The following is a 19,640-nucleotide window of genomic DNA, read 5'->3' as shown; positions in this document are numbered from 1 at the left end:
GGTAGGACTCCTTGGGCGGGTGATCAGCTCGTCGCAAGGCCTCTACCTGTACACAAACACAGAAAAACGCACACAAACATCCATGCCCTGAGTGGGATTCGAACCCACGATCCCGGCTTCCGAGCGAGCGAAGACAGTGTCAGTATAATTACAGCTATATAAATACCTGAGACCGATTATCTTAGTTTCAGGTTTGTGCAAGCTTTATCGCTGTGTTTACTCTATATTTCTCTTGGGATCTCCCTTTGACAAAGCCTGTTTTTTTTTTTTTAGAATACCGGACGATGGACGAAGTCCAATAACCCAATAATTATGAGTGTTATGCAGTATATACCACAGTGAGAACTGTTTGGGATGTACGAATTATGTTTAATACACGCTTCAAAATAATATCTTAACAAAGCACCACATTAAAAAACAAACACAAACCTGATTTTAACATTTTCTTTCTTTCCGTTAATATGGACTCTGCTTAGGAATCCATGATTCATTAATGAATACAACTAACTGCATGGAGCTGAGCCCTTCTTGAGAAGCCGCCAGTTGCACAGCTACTCAAGAATTTCCCAACACTTTATAGACCCCGAAGGCGAAAGATAGAAGAAACCCTTATCTCAACAACCGCAACAGCGACAGGCTACGGGCTGGGCGGTCGGGGTTCGATTCCAGCCAGAGGGAAGAGGTTTCTCTCTTCTCAACAGCGCCCAGACCGGCTCTGGGACCCACCCAACCTACCAACCAATGGGTGCCAGGGGGTGGTTTCCCGGGAGTAAAGCGGCCGGGTCGTGAAGCTTACCTCTCACCTACATCTACTGCTATGGTAATGAATGGTGGAACTATGCCTCCACTCCCCCATACGTTTTCATGGCGTAGTGATTAATTAAGAACATGGACAACTTTACGATTACCTCATTTCTCTCCAGAACTTTAGTTCCAAACATTTTCCCCTCCGGCAAATGTTCAGTGGAAAGCAGAGAAATTAGAGATGACGGTTAAATGTGTCCTATCGAAATGAACAATTCGTAGTAACATTCTCCAGTGTCAAATTTCACAAAAATTCTCCTAGCGGTTCTGGAGTTCGTTTTAATATCGATAGAACGACTGAGCGTGTTTAAGCGACGCTATGCAACGTTGCCAATGCTACTCTCTACTGGGAGTGTTCTCGGAGGACGAAGTCCACGCAACAAAACCAATAAACAAGTGAAGGTCCGTCTTGTTTGCAAGCCGCACTTGGCTATCGAGTAAATTAATGTGTTTGTCTATCTGTCTCTCTCTTTCGTTTGTTTATTCTCTAATTTAGTGCTGTGCTCCAAGTCCGACACAGACGGTGCAGCAATCACGAGAATTTACACTATGAAGAATTCTGTCTTCTGGGATATAACGCCATGTAATCCGTTGAAAATCAACCGACGTTTCGGAGGAGAATGTCGTCTTGATATTCAGGGTCGAAGAATAAGCGAAGCTGTGCTGTGAATGCAGGCGATATGTTCTCCGAAACGTCGGTTGATTGACAAAGGACTCTTCATAACCGCCGATGTGAGGACCTAAACTCCTGCAACTTAAAACATGTTGCTGTATCGGCATATAAACCAAACGGGCATAACCCAGTGAAGACGAAGTATAAACCGGACTAGGAGCATAAAGACGTGTCTCTCTCCTCCACAGCGTCCAGCCTCCTATTCAATGTGTACCGGTGTCGATTTCCCCAGGGGTAAAGCGGCTGGGGCGTGAAGCTAACCACTCACCACTATACACAGCCTAGGTCGGGAAGGGTGGATCTATAAATCCTCTTCATGGTGTGGTGCTTAACGACAGGGACAACATTACCTTCTAAGGAAGGAACAACGAAAGAGGGAATATCTTGAATCCGCCCAGCCCATGCCTTCATTATGAAGCTCTCTGTAGATATACCGGGGCACGCGGTAGCGTAGTTGCTTGAGGGGCTATGCTACAAGCCGGAAGGTCGCGGGTTCAAGTTCCGATGAGGTCATTGAATTTTTTCAATTGACCTAATCCTTCTAGCCGCACTATGGCCCTGGGTAAACTCAGCCTCAAACAGAAATGAGTACCAGGAATTAATTAAAATAATTTTCCTGGGGAGTAAAGAGCGGCCGGCGCGTAAGGCTGACAACCTTACCGCCACCTTTGAGCCGATTGTCTAGATAATGTGGGACCCTCAACGTCTCACAACCCTATGGGCGTTCACGGCCTGGTACAGGGATTGCTTTACTTTTTACTCTGTAGATATACCACACAGCGTCGGATGACAATGGGACATCTTCCAGAAAGTGAAGGTTGCTGCCTAATCATTCGCTTAGTGGGGGGTGGAGTCCAACTGGGTCCACTTGGCACGGCGGCCACTGATTGGCCTATTGTAGCCTGCCCCGGGTGATTATGATGATGGAGAATTTGGTGGAATGAAGATTGGCAGGGGAAACCGAAGTACTCGGAGAAAACCCGACCCAGCGCCACTTTGTCCACCACAAATCCCACTTGACCAGACCCGGGATCGAACCCTGGCCGCCGCGGTGGGAAGTCAGCGACTAACCGCTTGAGCTATGGCGCGGTCTGCCTAATCATGATATTTACAATACACACATCTGGGGTTGGTGATCTGAGAGTAAAAGAAAACGTAAAGCTATTATTGTAACAGGCCGTGGAGGCCTGTAGGGTTGAGACGTCGAGGCTCCCACATTTTCGAGACAAAAGGCACACAGATGGCGGTGAGGTTGTCAGTTTCACGCGCCGGCTGCCCTTTACCCCCAGGAAGATTCCTGGTACTCATTTCTGTTAGAGGCTGAGTCGACCCCAGGGCCATAGTGCGGCTGGAAGGATTGGGTCAATTGACAAATCCAATGACCTAATCATAAATCGAACCCACGACCTTACAGCTTGTAGCATAGTGCCTCAACCAACTGCGCTACCGCGTGTCGCCGAGATCTGAGGCTTCCATATGGAATTTAGGGCGGATATGAACAAATAAACTACGGAAGAGCAAAAGAAATAAAAAAAGCTATGCTGATAAAGGCGACAGTGGGTGCGTAAATGGATACATAGAAACAACTCGCAAGTACAAGAGCAGAATAGCAGTCTTCTTGCACAGGCGTGTAACCGCAATCTTGGCACATTTCAAGGTTTCATCAACCGCAGCACACCCACAAGCTGACCACATGTGCATGAGGCGCAACTGAAAACTGACCGGTGTGACAAAAAAGTTCCGGGCGTACACACGCATTCAATGCTCTGGAAAAAAAAAAAGTGATTAAATCGAAATTGTGTTCAGAAAGCAATTTATGCAAAAGAAGGTAAATATATCCTTGTCATTAATAAAGCATTTCATAATGAAGACGTGAGGGGAATGTAGAGGCTGAGCTCCACGAATTTTTAACGTGGGCACTAGATCGAGAGGGTTATTTTCACGCCCCGGGACACTTTACTTCAGGTGAAAGTGGCTGAATAGGCTGGCAGCGGTCTGAGACACCGCGGAGGAAAAAAAAAACCCTTCCAGGAATCGAACCCGAATTTCTTGGTCGTTTACCGAGCAGATTAAATTCAGGGAATTCTTATTGGCATTCAAGTTCACAATGGTTCGTCTAATTTCACGTTCTGGGTTTGACTGCACCAGAGATTGTTGCTGCCTGAATGTTCGGTTATTCTTTGACGTGAAGACGGAGAAAATATATTACTCCGGAACATTCGTAAATTTCCACCGGACTACATAGCGTCACATCCCAGAAGATAGAACGTCTCATAGTCCCCGCTACTGAGCGCGTCTGTGCAACGGTGAAGCGCTAGACTTGTATTCGGGAGGTGTTCGGTTCAAGTCTCGGCCACGACACCGGCTGTCCTGACTGAAATTCTCCGTGGTTTTCCTACGTCCAGAAAGGCAAATACTGGGATAGTACCTTGATTAGGTCCCCGCAGCCTTTTTCCAAATCCTATAAATCAATGCGTCACCAGTCATCCTACCATTTCATGCTACATGATCTATGATACTGACAGGGCCCACACTCTCTGCCCATGCAATCCGGTCCACTCGTCAGAAGAGAGCCTATCACCCTAGTGGAACAAAATTACAGTAAACCCTCTCTAATCCGGCTCAAAATATGAAAAATGCTGTTCACAGCTGAGTAAAAAATAAATTTTCCCTTGTGCTTACCTAATTAAGAACTACGCCATGAAGGTGTAGGGGGAGTGGATGTATAGATCCACATTTTATTGACCTCGGCCCTAGTTGGAGGTGAGTGGTCAGCTTCACACCCCTGCCGTTTTACCCCAGGGAAACAAAGCCCCCTGTTCCCATTAGACAGGCTGGATGGACCCCAGAGTCAGTCTGGACGTAGTAGAGGAGTGAAAATTCTTGAACCTACTGGGATCTCGACTCTGACCTCTCAGTCGTCAAGCCCGTAGCCAGTCGCTGTACCGACTGAGCTATCCCGACTCCTGTTCACAGCTGAGTACATAGTTTAAATGACACGTGACCTTTAGGAGCAAGAGAAATTATAATGAAATGTATTACAAACTTCATCTACTTTACGAACAAAGTTACCTCATGCCTTTCGTAACCAACTGCACAGAAGATGAATCCTTTGTATGATTGAATGTTCCACCGGAAGTACGTCAGAATTAGAATCTAGTATTTGTAATGATGACGTTACTAACTGACAATGACGCACCCTCGCTCCTGTAGCTGACGGAGCGTGTCTGAATAATCAAACTGCTGGTCTTGCTCGACAGTACGTGTATATTTGAACTGACTGTACAACGAGTCCGGGCCCTTTTATCGCACATGGCACAGAATTCACAAGGACTGACTTGAAGCCAGGGAAAAGTTGAAAGTTGTTTGGCCAGCCATTCATCTCCTGACTTCAAGTGCAAAATTAACAGCATATTGCATGGCTACAAATATTCTGATAGGTCCATGCATGTCCTGTGAAACAGAAAGGCTTAATTACGCATCGTGCCAAGGAAATGCATGAGGAAGTGTCTGTACAGTCCACGCATTCTTAACAAGGACTAAATGGAAATCATTTTTCTTCGGTGGAGAGCCCCCCCATGTACCCAATGGACAGGAGGCTGGGTGGGCCCCGGAACCGGTCTGGACGACGTGGCGGCGGAAAACGAACCCGGGCCTCCAGTTCGTACACAAGTCTTTATACTGAGCTACCCCGGTTAAGAGAATAGTTAAGTAAAAAAGGTAAAGCTATTCCTGTAACAGGCCGTGGAGGCCCATAAGGTTTTGAGACGTCGAGGCTCCCACATTTTCTAGACAATCGGCTCACAGACGGCGGTGAGGTTGTCAGTCTTACTCGCCAGCCACCCTTTACACCCAGGAAGATTCCTGAACTCATTTCTATTAGAGACTGAGTCGACCCCGGGACCATAGTGCTGCTGGAAGGATTAGTTAAATTGGGGGGGGGAATGGAACGACCTCATCGGGAATCGAACCCGCGACCTTCTGGCTTGTAGCATAACGTCTCTTCTACGCTAACGCCTGCCCCAAGAGAATAAATAGTATCTATTTATCGATCTATCTATCTATCTATCTATCGATCTATCTATCTATTCCTGTTGCTCCCACTTGGAGCATAGGGCATCTTAGGCAGTCGGTAGGACTCCTTGGACGAGGGATCAGCCCGATGCAAGGCCTCTACCTATACACAGGACAACACAAACAGAATAAAGAGTCCCCGGTACCCACTGGATAGGACGTTGGGTGTACCCCAGAGTCTGGACGACGTGGAGAAGTGAAAATTCTTGACACTACTGGGACTCGAACTCCGACCCCTCGATCGTCCAGCCCGTAGGCAGTCACTATACCGACTGCACGAGGACGCGCCATAGCTCAAGCGGTTAGCCGCTGGCCTCCCGTCGCGGTCGCGGTTCTGGTCAAGTGGAATTTGTGGTGAACAAAGTGGCGCGGGGACAGGTTTTCTCCGATTGCTTCGGTTTACCCTGCCAATCTTCATTCCACCAAATTCTCCATCATCATAATCACCCGGGGCAGGCCACAATAGGCCAATCAGTGGCCGACTTGCCGGGTGCACCCAGCTGGACACCACCCCACACTAAGCGAATAACAAAATACCGACTGGACTACCACGGCTCACGCACATATGGAAGTGAATTTCATAAATTCTTTGCGTTCGCGACAGGAAAGTGACATGTTTATACATATTAGTCAACAAATTCCGTCGTCTTCCTTCAGAAAAGTCATTATCATCCGAAAGAAATTACTTCTTCAGGGTTTCCCCCGTCCTCCTAATCTGCACAGTCCCCAGCCATGAGCCAGCATAACACCCATTAACATATAAATAGCCATTGTGTTTCGTGGTTTTCCAGAGGACAGGTGTCGTCATTTTACGCGGTAATAACACATTGTTTTTATGATTGTACCTCCACAGGGTTCAGATGCCGAGCGTGACCACACTCATAGCCGGCTTGTCACCTGCTCTCACGCTGGTATCTTGCTCGGCTTATTCGGCCCTGAAGATGGAGGTGATATGTTCCTCCGAAATGTCGGTAGACTTTCAACGGACTACACGGCGTTATATCCCACAAGATAACCACCGCTGTGAGAAGCTGAAGTCCTACATACTCATGTTGCCTTGCGAGGGCCGAAGATTCACAGTAACTGGGCAATTAGCGGGCAACAAAAGTCACGACAAGCAACTGACGCTGAGATAGCCCGGTTGCTGTTATCTCTCTCAGTTGTACACATCTCTCGGGAGTATTTCCTTTGCACTCTGTTCTTCTCTTGGTACCATAATCTTTGAGCAATGTACTCATCGGCAGTGTTTTCTATTTACTTCCAACGATCTTCCATCTCTAGCGTGTATTCAGGTTCAACAATGTGTCGGTCTGTTGCAGGTATTTACTTTCAACAATTTACAGATCACTCGCGAATATTTACTTTCAACGATCTATCGATCTCTTGCGAGTATTTATTTTCAGCAATCTATCGATCTCTTGTGAGTATTTGTTTCAACAATCTACAGATCTCTCACGAATATTTACTTTCAACGATCTATCGATCTCTTGCGAGAATTTACTTCCAATAATCTATCGATATCTTGCGAGAATTTACTTTCAACAGTCGATCTCTTGCGAGTATTCACTTTCAACGATCTATCGATTACTTGAGTGAATTTGCTTTCAGCGATCGACACATTTCTTGGTAGTACTGGACCGATCACTTGGGAATGTTTCCTTGGACACTGTCCCTTGTCTGAGCCAAAAGAGGAAGAAGAAGAAAAAGATGTATGTTTCATACGTTTGACGAATTCTTGCACACTTCCTCTGAAGCTAAGGACTGGCGAAAGCCTAAATACTGCCTTAGGCAAAGAGAAATTCCTCCTTTCTACTCAGTTAAAAGCAGATCAACTTTCTCAGAACTTGTCACAATTAATAACAGGCTCTGCTGGATGCTGCTCGCTTGACTTACACTTCGACCCTGAAAGATAAAACCAGTACGTTGCTCTGAACCGGCAGTAAACTCCTACCAGGCTACATGGATTCACACTTTAATAACGCGCTGTCATTCATTTTTACTTTGGACATGTTTTAGGGACCCTAAATGAAAAGAGGTTGCTCCCACCTCGCACTTCTGCACATCTGAGATAGTAAAATTACTGGCTACGATACTAACGACCGGTGTTCGATGCTCGATACAGAGAGAAACTCTTCTCCACAGTGACCAGACAGCCTCCTATCCAACAGGCACTGCGGCTTATTTTTCGGGGGTAGAGCTAGTGAAGCATCAAACTAATCACTCGCCTTCATGTAGCACTGAGTTTACAAATGCTTGGAGTTATGCCTCCACTCTCCCATACGCGTTCAGGATGTGAAGCTTAATTAAACGCAGGGAAAAGTTCTAAGCAATGTTACCGCTGTATCTGAGCGGCTCTCCATTCAGACGTATACGTGACGTGGAGATAAAGCTCCATGCAATCTGCAGAGATGAGTGTTCGGCCGTGGTAGCAATGATTTCATTTAATTTTATATCGATTTTTCGTGTCTTTCATTACGCATCAGCATAATTTGAAAAACAGCCCTTTGTGAGCCACGGCCTTCCTTAGAACATTCTGCCAAATTGTATTCGGCTTTCACTTTTTTGGATTTTGCAACAGTGATTCTTTTTCAACCAGAGCAAGGTCGTCAGGCCTGCGTGCAAACTCCAGCCTGGAGGACCAGGTCCCTGTATTTATGTTCCCCAGCGACAGGGTGGCCCAGTTTTACCCCCAGGCAGCGGGTCCCCTTTTCCTCGCAGGGCTACGGGCGAGGTATGGCAACGCCTTCATTTTCCCCTTGGTGTTTATTACAAAGTGGATCTTGATCCACAAGTCGTCTTTACGCCATCTTTGTAAAATCTACAGCCATACGTGAACAACTTTTCCTTGTGTTGGGTTTGAGGCTCTCAGAACTTGTGCGTTGTAATGCCGTGTAGTTCGGAGAGAGCGACGTTTCGGAGGATTATATCGCCATCATTTTCAGGGTCGAAGAATAACCGAAGCAATAAACCAGCAGACCCAAGTGACAAGTTGACGTCATAACCCAAACACTGAATTCTTCGACAGGGATGTAACGCCGTGTACCCCGCTAAGTTCACCAACGTTTCGGAGGAACGTTATTGCCTCCATCTTGAGGGTCAAGGGAGTAGCAGGCGTCAAGCTGAGCGGACCGCGCTTGAAAACAAGGATCCGATACAGATCAGGAGGGAGCTCTGAGAGTACCATTGGGGACAGGGCCTTCTTTTCTAAGGGGGCTTAGAACCAATAGGAAACAACCTTAGAGGCCCACTCATTCGCCTGTTCGCATTTATCTAAGCAACAAGATGCCCCTTATAAGGGCAGTAAACCCTCGCTAATCCGGATAGAAAAATATGAAAAATTCTGTTCATAGTTGAGTACATGCTTTAAAAAAAAAACACATGGGATTTATGAGCAGGAGGGATTAGAGCAAAGCACTTTCAGACTGTGTTAAGGGCAGCTGGAGAGACTGAAACCACGCAAGAAAATATCCAAGTATGGCTTGAGCTGGACGAAGGAGACCCTGGATTTCAGGTTCTTGTCTTTTTATAGTTTTTAAATGCAGGATCTACAGTGATATTGTTTTATTTTCATCAGCACTACTTATATTATTATTTTTTTCTATTTATTTGTGTTCTAAGTCTTCCAGGGATATCTTTTGCTTCATTAATCCGGATGACGCCCCCCCCTCCAATCAATCCGGATTAGCGAGGGGTTATCTCCCGTTTTATTTGTTGCCTGTTCCTTGCTTAGTTTACTTGTACACTGAACATGGAGGTAGGGCGTTCCTCCGAAAAGCAGAGAAACTTCTACCGGACTACAAGGTATTACATACAACTTCCCTTTACCTTTTCAGAACATGAAGCTGTCTTACTACCAGAGCACCATAAATGACCAAATAAGGTTATGTGGTCTTGAGATGATGTCGAAGTGCGTACGGAACGTCTGCGATCAATAGACGTCATGTCCTTGTTCCTGCGTGACGACAGTAGCGTCCCTGACAAGCCGGAACAGGAAACTAAGTCATGATTCAACCGAACCCACATATTACTAAATTCATGGAGCTGTATCCTTCTGTAATTGCTGACTGTTGCTCAGTTAGTCAGTAAATTATCTATTGTTACATGTTTTCAAATATACTTAACCAAAAACTATACTGACATTAGAGTTTGTAAGGCTATTTCTCACATGCATCTGGTGTCCTTACACGAGATCTCAAAGTAGGCATAAAAGTGTGGGTGACGTTCATGTCTCACATTAACGGAGGAACAGAGGTTGAGGTGCTGATGGGAAGTTGTACGAGGTTGACGAAAAAAAATCGCAGGGAGGAGCCGTTGCCGTGTAGTTCGCTGAAATTCAACCGACGTTTCGGAGAAACATATCACCTACAAAGAAAGCAGTCTTCTGGGATTTGGCACCGTGTATATGTGGTGTTAACCGACGTTTCGGAGGAACGTATCGCCTCCATCTTCAGGGTAGAAGAAAAAATATAAGAAATCTGCAAGCTAAGAGACCGTGAGAACCGGCAAAAGCAGCTGCTTTCTTCATAGTCATCGCCGTGAAAGCCTCAAATCTTACTTATCCTCTGCACCTTGAAAGCAGAATAAGTCAAGCAATAAACCAGCGTGAAGTAGGTAGCAAGCAGAACTCTACGTAGCACAGGTATTCTTGAGAAGCTAACAGTTACTCATATGGTCAAAAATTTCTCACATTTATAAAACCCGAAATTTCATTACCGCTTTCACATGAGCCCCGCCATGTCCCTATTATCAGTTAGACGATTGGCACCTACCCTGCCATCCTACTTTAAGACCCGCTTTACTATTATAATCGTATCTATTTCTAGGTCTTCCAAGTGGTTTCTTTCCTTCAGGTTTTCCAACTAGTACATTCTCACCTCTCCCACGCGAGATACATGTCTCGTACAACTCATTCTCCTCGAGCTGATGATTCTAATGTTTGGCGTCGAGTACAACCAATGAAGGCCCTCCATGTTACCGTCGGCAGCGCAGCCACTGACCAACCCACTGAATACGTGGCTGACGCTCTGAAACCCAAATGCAGTAGCCCAACCCGGCGTGGGTTCTGCCCACATCAATCCAGTCAGCGGACAAGTAGGCAAGCTGAAAGAATAATGAGGCATCCAGACCTGCAAGGGTTGCCAAAACATGAACGTTGCCCTCAAGCTTGGCGGTTCTCAACACTGCGCACCTTGCGTTCCACTGCCCGTAGCCCCACCAGAAGCTATCTCCGTAACAGACCGTGGAGGCCCATAGGGTTGTGAGACGTTGAGGCTCCCACATTTTCTAGACAACCGGCTCACAGATGGCGGTGAGGTCAGCATTACGCGCCAAGTTATCCCTGTAACAAGCAGTGGAAGCCCATATGGTCGTGAGCCGTCGAGATTCCTACATTTTCTAGAAAATCGGCTCACAGATGGCGGCGAGGTTGTCAAGTTTTATTCGCCGGCCGAACTTTACTCTCCAGAACAATTCGTGGTACTCATTTCTGTTACAGGCTGAGTTGACCCTAGGGTCAGAGTGCAGATGGAAGAATTAGACAAATCGAAAAACTCCAGTAACCTCATCGGAAACTGAACCCGCAACCTTCAGGTTTGTAGCATAGTGCCTCAACCAGCTACGCTACCGCGTGCTCCCACGTACATAGTTACATCATAGTAATAAAAACATTTATTTTCTCCAAAAGTATATTTACTATTATGTACATTTTATTATTACAGCAATCATTACTGATTGTAAGAGCGCAAGGATTGTAACAAATTATGATATATTTATAATTCAATAATATAATTATCGAGCAGCCTGACGTAGCGGTAAAGCTCTAGACTCGTATTCAGGAGATGGTCGGTTCGAATCTAGGCCGGGAAATCTGCTATTCTGAAAATGTTCGTACTTTTCTTCAGCCCCTCTAGACAAATTCAGGGACAGAAGCTGGATTAGGCCACGACCGCTTCCTTCCAAATTCTCTCCAAATCATCGTCCAAGTATCATCCTACCATTCGACGCTATATAGTGTAACTACTAACAGCGTGTACATACTGTCACGTGATTGTATGACTGCAGACGGGGTTTTGTTTGGATATCGATTTTATTGAGCGTTTTCTGATCGTAACTACAAGTAACTTCGAAAAACACACACAAAGTCTCCTCTTCACAGCCTGACTTTCAACTGAGCACTTTTGCAACTAACTAGTTGCCCCAAACCGTCCCGCTTATAGCATCTCGGTACGGATCTCACAGAAAACACCGTTCCCATGTTGCGTTCGTATCTGCTGGGGTTCCCACGTGATCGCTATTCCGCTAGTTCATTGGCGCGCTGGTGGCTACCTAGCAACAGTTGTTTGTCTCGTGGTGTTTGCCTAGCAACGGTCTAATACGCTACAGTATATTTAGAAGCCGGAATAGCTTAGTCAATACAGTCATAAAGCTACGGCCTGGACGACTGTGGGGTCTGGATTCGATTACCAGCAAGGGCAAGAAGTTGTTCTCTTCCCCGTGGTATCAAGACAACATTCCCCTTGCATTTAGGATAATCAGAGGGTGTTAAACCCTCTACAGGACAGCTACACTTACTACACTGCTCAATTTTGTTCACACACCAGCGAGTCACACGACGAACAGCGATTTTTCACTAAACAACATTAACCGATTCGTCTTGCTCTGTAAAATACAGAATCTTGGCCGTAACATAGCTCAGGCTGTTAGTCGCTGACTTCGCACGGTGGGAGCCCGGGTTCGAGCCCAGATCAGGTCATGTGGTATTTATGGTGGACAAAGTGGCACTGGGGCAAGCTTCTTTCCAATTACTACCGTTTCCCCTACCAATTCTCATTACACCGACAGCTTCACACTCATAATCTAGCATCCGGGGCTGCTACAATAGGCCAAAGAGTGGCCGACGTACCAAGTGGATTCATTCTCACCCCATCCCATGAAATTATAAAGAAAAAGGACAGATAATTTTTAATATCATTCTCACTACTTGAAACAGAACATCTACACTTATCGCAAAAGTTTCTTTGTAAATTCATTGGCAGACGTGCTTCAGGCTTTGAGCTATGGTGTCTCCCGGACCCCAGGCTGCAAACCATTGCCGCCACTCGTATGATTAGTGACGTGTCATGTTCTGTTGACGCTGGTTTCTTATTTAATGCGCGATGGACAAGTGTGTTGCCTTTGTTCATTTATGGTCGATCTTTCCTTATTTAATTTTTACATGTAAAATTGTCCCCGTGTGGAGGTGGGTTACAATACCTCCACCGTAGCCCTGCGAATCCTAGAAGACAGTGAAAAGGGAACCTGGTACTTGGTATAACTGGGCCACCTTGTTCCTGGGGGATATAAATACAGAGACCTGGTTTTCGAGGTTGGGGGTTGGAAACAGGGCTGATCGACTTGCTCTGTAAATCAATTACTGTTGGGAAATCCAAAGCAGTGAGAACCGGATGGTCTACAAATCTGGCACAATCTTCTAAGCAAGGCTATGGCCATCAGAAGGCTGTTTTCCAGTGATGATGATGATGATGTGAAATTATTCTCATGTATCCACGTCTTTTCCTTTAGGCGTAATCTTCAAGATATCCAAGCTGTCTTCCATATTATGCAGAAAAACTTCTATCTTCAGAGAATTAAGAAAACCACCGGCGACATTCGTGTTTTACACACTTCCTGGCCCCCCCAAAAAAAGGGGTTCTGGGCACCCCTGACAGAAGCAGCCACGCCACTGGATTGGTGGACCACGTGACCCTGGGACAATTTTTATTTAACTCGTCGCTTGATTCCCATTACGAGACCAGCATGGCCCCCTCTGTTTCCTGACCTCAAGCATATGCACGCCGACTGTTTGCACGACCTCGAGGGTCAAGATCACAGAATATGGCGCCCGACGCACAGAGACGCCCCACGTCCGGTGGGCTTATCAAGAAGTTCTGAGAAGAACAACGATACCTACTGCCATGACAGGACACATATGTACCCATGGGTAAAGCGGGCTGGAAGTAAAGTTCACCTCTGTCTCGTGAAGAGATTTGGAAAGAGTGGACATATACAGTAAACCTTCGCTAATCTGGATTAATTGCGGAGGGGGGGAAATCCGGATTAGTGAAGCAAATGGTAGGCCTAAAAGACAAACAACTTAGAACACAAATAAATGAAAAATTTAATACTATAAGTACTGCTGGTGAAAATAAATAAACATATCATTGTAGAACCTTTATTTAAAAGGTATAAAAAGATAATACATTTATTCATCGATAGGAGACTCAGCCTCTAAAAGAAATGAGTACCCGGAATCTTCCTGGGGGTAAAGAGTGGCCTGCGAGTAAGGCTGACAACCTCACAGCCATATGTGAGCCGATTGTGTAGATAATGTGGGAGCCTCACGTCTCACAACCCTATGGGCCTTCACGGCCTGTTACAGGGATAGCTTTGCCTTTTTTGTCGATAGAAGACTCAGAAGTTGTACTTGTTTTTGAGCATAATAATACAGGTTTGAAGAAACTGTCTAGTTTTGTCTGAAGAGACAAATGACTCATCTGCCTTCCTAAATGCCATGTGTCTTTTCAAAGTATGAACTCAATTTTGAACAGCATTTTTATATTTTGATCCGGATTAACTGTAAGCGGATTATCGACGGTTTACTGTACCTACATACCTAGCCATGGAGTTTTAATTAAGCAAAGGAAAAATACCATTTTCTTTGCTTTAAAGAATGTACAAGGGAGTCAATAAATAGGTCACAAATGGAAGTAAAACAGATGTAATGGACGTAATAGTTCTTTTATGCGTATCACTAGGTAGCAGCACAATCCAGCTTAATGACAGCCTAGGTAGCTCATGCGCATGCGCATGGTCAGAGGCTGGTTTCGGTACTCAAAATGGCGACCGTGCTCGAGGAGTTTATTACCAAAGAGCAGCGTTCTGTTGTGTTTCTTTTTTGCGTGCAAAAGGACTCAGTGCAAAGTACATAAAGAAATGTTTCCTGTTTACGGTGGGAAGTGTTTGTCGCGTAAAGCGGTTCCGCCTTGGTGACAAACGTTTAGCTGGTGACAAAGAGGTTGAAACGGAGATTCGAAAGTGGCTGAGACAACAGTCAAAAGACTTCTATGCTGCGGGTTTCGACGCACTGGTAAAGCGATGGGACAAATGTATCAATGTTGGAGGATACGTCGAGAAATAAATGCTTTTCTTTTCCAGGTTCGAATATCACATGTTTTACGTTTTATATACATTTGTGACCTATTTACTGACTCTCTCTCGCATTTCGGTACAAGAGTGGCCTATATCTGCAGCTGTTGCGCCTATCTTTAACTGCTGTAAAATGTAACAACACAGTAATTCTTTGCAACCGCTATTTCTTACGATACGCTACATTAAATTTCCACCAGTAAACTTCCATATTTGTCATCATGTCACCATTACAATGGTTCACTTAACTACATTAAAGTTCGGTACTGTTCCTCGCTCTTCAGAGCACAGACTTTGTGACCTTTTGTTGAGAAGATGACGAGCACGCCATTTCTATAATACGAAGAGTAAATTATTACACTGGCCGCGCCATAGCTCAAGCGGTTAGTCGCTGGCTTCCCACCGCGGCGGCCCGGGTTCGATCCCGGGTCTGTTCAAGTGGAATTTGTGGTGGACAAAGTGGCGCTGGGGCGGGTTTTCTCCGAGTACTTCGGTTTCCCCTGCCAATCTTCATTCCACCAAATTCTCCATCATCATAATCACCCTGGCAGGTACAATAGGCCAATCAGTGGCTGCCGTGCCGGGTGGACCCAGCTGGACTCCACGCCCCACTAAGCGAATTAAAAAAAAAGTTATTACATTAATCTACGTTCTTGAAATACATTTTGACTTGTTTCTTGTGTCTACGGCCCTCTGAGAACCTTGACCTCGTTTAAAACACATGCCCATTCTTTTATATCATTTGCCTCTTGCCTCCACGTCTTCGCTTTCAGCTCTCATAAATCATTCTCTATTAGTCTGTTTTCCAGCCATCTCATTCTTGGTCGTTCTACTCTTCCTTTACCTCCTTTACAAAATATTTGGTAGTTACTTCTACACTCTTGTTTGTTCCGTTCTACTCACATGACGTAACCAATCCTAACTTCCCTTTTAATATCCGCTAATAGATCAAGGGGTTTTATAGTTCCATCAGTTCTTGGACAGTTCTGATTCTACAGACCAGCGGGGAAAGTTACTTTCTCACCTCTATGACGACGTGCATGAGCAGAAACGTCAGTGGGGGCTGGATCCTACTAAATCCCCAGAGCAGGCGTTGCGGGTTTGTATTCAGGTGGTACTCGGTTCGAATCACTGGTACGCGGTAGCGTAGTTGGTTGAGGCACTATGCTACAAGCCGGAAGGTCGCGGGTTCAAGTCACGATTAGAGCAGTGGATTTTTTCCATTTACCTAATCCTTCCAGCCGCACTATGACCCTGGGGTCGACTCAGTCCCTAACAGGACACCGTCTATTCTGTTGTTTTGTCGTTTCCCTCAGCTCATCCTGGCAAATGTTGGAACAGTACTTGGGTTACGCGACGACCGCTTCCTTCCACATCCTTTCAGTTCATTATTCGCCACATCCTACCATTCGACGCTATACAGTGTGAGACACTAACAACAGCGCCGTTATATAAACCACAAACAGCATATATGACCGAAGATTTCTCCTCGAATACATGAAACGAAAATAAAGTCGAAACGGAGTCAGTTCCTGGCATGGGAATTAAATAAATCGACCTGCAGAAATTTATTCCCCAACCCCCAACCCAAAAATTCCCACTAATACACCACCATGCACTCACCCGAAAGTACAGAACTTAAAAAAGAAACATTTAGCGAATGCAGCCCGCATTGCCACCCTCTCGTTTTAACTCCCCCCCACACACCAGCCCCTCGTATTATCTGTCACGTGACCCCTATAATTATAGGTCCTACATATGGGCTGTTAAACGACCACCAATTTAAACCATTCGAGCAACAGTGTCCTACAGGAATCAACTGGAATTAGGCTTACACTGTTCTTAAGGCTTTATACCTTATTATCGACGTTTCGGAGGTATGTTCTCCCTCTATCCTCAGTGTCGAAGAGTAAGCCAAGGAAGTAACAGTATGATTCAAAGAATGCAAAAACGTAAAGTTATCCCGGAACTTAATTAAACAGCACGCAATTAACACGTATGGGGGAGTGGAAGTATAGCTCCACACATTCTTGACCTCGGCACTAGATGGAGATTAGTGGTCAGCTTCACACCACGGCCACTTTAACCCAATGGAAAGAGCCTCGTGTACCCATCGGAGAGGAGGCTGGGTGGGCCCTAGGGCCGGTCTGGACGCTCTGGAGAAGAGAAAATCCTTGTCCACGTCGGGAATCTAACATCGGTCGTCCAGCCGCAGCCCGTCGCTATACCGACTGAGCTAAAGCTTTTCAGATATGGGGCATGTTAATGAAATTGCCCCTAAGGAGACATAATGCTGTTCCAATAGAGATGCAAGATGGGAGGAAATGTTTGGCTTCATGTATCTTGTGAGTCCTGGTTTGCAAACGAAAGCAACAACATACTGGAGTTACGCCACTTTTACACTGAAGCACTAACTTCTGGTCATATGTGACAAGAGGGGGAGGGGGAGAAAGAGGATCTGATGGACCAACTCACGCAAGCTGCTGTGAGTATGATGAGGCCCTATTGACTCTCGTTTACGGTACACTCTCTTCCACACACAATGGACACTGCACGATATTGTGATAGATTGAGCCGTTTATAGGAAACGAATAGGTAAACATGTTCCCAAGCGTTCAAGAACAGACACCCATTGCTACGCAACGGTTCCAGTGATTCACTGCGCGCAGTGTAACTTTAACTGATTGAAAGCCCATATCCACGGAAACGAATCGTTCAAAGCATAGTAACGGCTAAGAACGCAATAACTCTACTGTTGCAAGAGGTGACTTCTACAAGGCTCGCCGAAACATTATAACTGGGGAGCATTTTACCAGACGAAAGGAGAACCGAGAAAGGATTCGTTGAGTCACGAATTCTAGCGAGATCCAAACAGAAATCGGAAGAAAAGTTCAGAGTTCGAGCGGAAGGACAGAGGCTAGAGACCAGTTCAAAATCCAGACAACAGCGAGATTCATTCTCAGGGAATAGTTAAACGTGTGAACTGTTGTAATCAGATTTAACTGTAATAGAGACGTCCAATAAATGCATTCAATCAACTGCAGAAACCACAATTATTCGTCACACATATACCCCTAATAAGTGACAATATTTTTCGGATGGCCTGTACAGTGCGGCTTCTCAAACTTTTGCGATATTGCGACCATATGAGGCAATACATAAATGCAGTTATCTGCCAGCTACAAAATGCAATTCTACATAATGTTGTACTTCCTTGACAGGGTGTACCGTGACAGCAGGAACCTAAAAACAGAAATATCTGTCCCCTACCAGGAATCGAATCCATATTTTTCGCGTCGTCCGACCTGTAGCCTCAACACTATAGTAGTTGAGCTATCCCTGCTCTATATCGACCACTAGAATGTTTAAAAATGTGTCAGACAAAATTTGTAGTCTTTGACAAGGGCAGAATGTTATGCCATGCATTTTACTGATGCCACGTGTTACAGAGATAATGGCTCTGAAAGATAAAAGACAAATTTATTGCATTCGTGTATATATAGGCCATACATATTATTGGTATAAAACATCTTCACGTGTGCTTCATTACATCACAGTGACCTAGAGCGGTACATCGCACTGGAAAAAATCGCTGTGTTCACCACGCGATGGGACCGCAAATAACCGCACACATCTGTCAACATGCAGGACTAACCTTCTGCAAGGCTGCCCACTCATCCTGTCTGGGATATGCTGTGTAGTTTGCCACACTTGTACACTACGTCAACAAACCTAAAAAGTGTAAGCGTAGATACGTTCTGCGTTAGACGGTGACACAAATTAGCATCATTTGCTACGAAATGAGATCACTGGAGTAGGTTTTGAATTTAACTGACGCGACAGGGCGCCCTAAAGCACCATAACAGTCACTGTAAAAGGGTAAAACTATCCCCGTAACAGGCCGTGAAGGCCCATAGGGTTGTGAGACGCCGAGGCTCCCACATTTTCTCTACACGGTCGGCTCAAAGATGGCGGTGAGGTTGTCAGCCTTACGCGCCGGCCGCCCTTTAACCCCAGGATGATTCGTGGTACTCATTTCTGTTAGAGGCTGAGTCGACCCCAGGGCCATAGGGCAGCTGGAAGGATTAGGTAAGGTAAAGTTGTCCCTGTGCTTAACTAATTAAGCACTATAGTTGTAGTTGAGTGGTCAGCTTCACGTCCCGGTCACTTTACCCCCGGTATTCATTGGACAGGAGGCTGGGTGGGCCCCAGAGCCGGTCTGGACGACGTGGAGAAGAAAACATTCTTGACCCTACTGGAACTCGAATTCCGACCCCTCCGTCGTCCAGCCCGCAGCCAGTCGCTTTACCTACTACGCTTTACCTAGGTCAATTGAAAAATGCAATGATTCGTCGGAAACCGAACCCGTGACCTTCCGATTTGTAGCATAGTGCCCCAATGGTCACTAACCAGGGGAATATCAGTGCAAGTGCCTTCTGTCCCACTTGGGGAGGTCACACACGACGTACTGTACATAACTGATTGTGACCTGGGTGGTTGATCTGGTACTTAATGGAAGGGTTCTTGAAGTCTTCAGTTCCTAGAGGGTTTAACCCACAAACATGTCACACCGAACTTCTGTTCTGGTTATGAATTCAGCCGTGCTCTCAAGCAGAGAGGGAGTCTCGATAACGCAGTCGGTATAGTGACTGGCTACGAGGCTGGACGACCGAGAAGTCGAAGTTCAATTCCCGGTAGGGCCAAACATTTTCTCTTTTTCAAGTCGTCCAAACCGGCTCTGGAACCCAACAAAACTCCTATCCAACAGGTACTGGGGGAAACCTGCCGGGGCGTGAAGCTGACCACTCACGTCCAACTATTGCCGAGGTCAAGAAGACGTGGGTATATACATCCACTCCTCCATACGCCTTTGTGGCGTAGCGCTTAATTACTTAAGCAGAGGGAC

The sequence above is a fragment of the Cryptotermes secundus genome, unplaced genomic scaffold, assembly GCF_002891405.2.
Source record: "Cryptotermes secundus unplaced genomic scaffold, Csec_1.0 scaffold26, whole genome shotgun sequence".
NCBI lineage: Eukaryota > Metazoa > Arthropoda > Insecta > Blattodea > Kalotermitidae > Cryptotermes > Cryptotermes secundus.
The sequence above is the reverse complement of the archived record's forward strand: the minus strand, read 5'-3'. Positions refer to the sequence as shown.